Source organism: Penaeus monodon, chromosome 12 (assembly GCF_015228065.2).
Source record: "Penaeus monodon isolate SGIC_2016 chromosome 12, NSTDA_Pmon_1, whole genome shotgun sequence".
NCBI classification, from domain to species: domain Eukaryota; kingdom Metazoa; phylum Arthropoda; class Malacostraca; order Decapoda; family Penaeidae; genus Penaeus; species Penaeus monodon.
This window is the reverse complement of record NC_051397.1, coordinates 51,604,670-51,607,169: the sequence shown is the minus strand read 5'-3', so window position 1 is coordinate 51,607,169 and position 2,500 is coordinate 51,604,670. Positions and strand designations below refer to the sequence as shown.

Genomic DNA, 2,500 nt, shown 5'->3' with positions numbered 1-2,500 from the left:
TCTGCTCTCTCTCTCTCTCTCTCTCTCTCTCTCTCTCTCTCTCTCTCTCTCTCTCTCTCTCTCTCTCTCTCTCTCCCCCTCTCCCCCTCTCTCTCTATCTCTATCTTGGGTTCCATGGCCTCCCCGCGTAACCTACGATCTCTGTAAAATGTCAGTGATGACCCTGAAAGATTGGGACACCAGTTTCTTTCTGTTCTCTCTCTCTCTCTCTCTCTCTCTCTCTCTCTCTTCGTCTGTCTGTTTCTGTCTGCCCGTCTGCTTAGCCAATTTCCCCCTGGCCCTTTATTTATCTGTTCATCTCAATATATTCAACGATGTAGCCGCCTATCTCCATATCTGTGACATCAAACAGCGTCTACGTGATGAAATAATGCAAAAGCTATCATCAAATCATGATCATCTGATTATTAATCACTGTTCTAGATGCAAACGAAAGAGAGAGAGAGAGAGAGAGAGAGAGAGAGAGAGAGAGAGAGAGAGAGAGAGAGAGAGAGAGAGAGAGAGAGAGAGAGAGAGAAAGGGAGGGAATGAGAATGCAAGAGCGTTGAGGGAGAGAGAGAGAGCGTTGGAAGAGAGAGAGAGAAAGAGAAGAAAGAGAAGAGAAGAAAAAGAGAGAAGATAAGAAAAGAGAGAGAGAAGAGAGGAGAAGGAAATGACGGAGAGAAGAGAGAGAAGAGGAGAAGAGAGGTTGCGAGAGAGAGAAGTTGCGAAGAAGATTGCGAGAACAGAGATAGAGAGAGAGAATGAAAAGAGAGAGAGAGTTGTATTAAATTATATATAATATATATATATATATATATAGATTTTTTATATATATATATATATATATAAAGAGATAGAGAGAGAGAGGGAGAGAGAATAAGAGAGAGGAGAGACAGAGAGAGAGACGAATAAACGGACAACGGCCATGGATGATAACGATCTAAGGTTCTTTTTTGTTCTGATACGAGTAACCTTGACATAATAAAACACACACACACACACACACATACACAACACACACACACACACACACACACACACACACACACACACACACACACACACACACACACACACACACACACACACACACACACACTCACATAAGCACACATAAACATACACAAACACACGGAAACATGCTCACACAGAGAAACACACAAACAGACACACACACACTCATTTACACACACACGTGCCCACTTACATGAAGCATAAAATACTGAAAAGATGATAATAATGAAATCACACACGGAGAGGAAATTGCGATAATATCCCTAATAAGAATATTAATAACAAAAATAAAAGCATTCACGATGATAGGAATAATGATAATGATAAGTATAATGATGGTGATGATGAGGATGGTGGTGTTGATAGTAATGATAATACTGATAATAAAAGCAGTAGTCAAAGTCAGAATTGGTTCCATACCCATGTAGACGTAGGGAACATGTTCAAGATACTTTATATGTACCTTGAACATGGGATGAACACGCTTGCTCAGCCGTGGATGACGCGGTAAGGTAGTCATTCAGTTCACTTCCGCCCTGACTTTGAGCCCAGGAAACTGACGTCAGTATATCATTAATCTCTCTCAGCTGATTCGACTGAAAGGGGCGGTCGGGCGCGAATCCGGGAGCTTGCGATTGTAAAGGCAGTGCTGTGACACCGTGCTATGCCACGATTGTAAAGGCAGCGCTGTGACACCGTGCTATGCCACGATTGTAAAGGCAGCTCTGTGACACCGTGCTATGCCACTTCCTAATGATAGTGGTAATAATGATAATGATCATGATGATGGTAATACTGACTGTAATAATGACATTGATAACGATAATAATGATATTGATAACGATAATAATGATAATTTGATAATGATAAAGGCAGTAATAATAATGGTGATAATGATAATAATGATAATCATAATCTTAATAACACCAGTAATAGTAATAATAATGATAATAATGATAATGATAATAGTTATAATGACAATAAGAATGATAATCATAACAGAAATTATAATAAGGATAATAATTATAATAACGATAATAAAAAACAAATTGAATAATGATAATAATAATATTGATATTAATAATAAGGATAATGATGATAACAAAGATAATAATGATGATGATAAGAATAATCACAATAATGATAATGATATTCATGATGACGATGATAAAAAAGAAAAATAATTAGACATGATACTACAGTAATGATAATAATAATTATGATTAAAACAGTAATAATAATACTAATACTAATACTAATAATACTAATGATAATAACAACAATAATAATAATAGCAACAACAACAGCAACAATAATAAAAATCGTAATAAAAGTAATAATAGTAAACATTATAATGATTGTGATAATAATAATAATAATAATAATAATAAAAATAATAATAATAATTTTTTGATAATAAAACTATAATATAAGACTATAATAATGAAATAATATCAATAATAAAAATATGTTTTTAAATAAAAAATATAATAAATAATAATAA

General features: G+C 34.6%; 1 protein-coding gene across 1 annotated transcript in view; it reads left to right on the top strand.

The window, feature by feature from the left end:
- The window catches only part of LOC119579573 (NPC intracellular cholesterol transporter 1-like), a gene marked incomplete in the record, with an annotated part of 25,048 nt that overhangs the window by 1,341 nt on the left and 21,207 nt on the right, over nt 1–2,500 (top strand).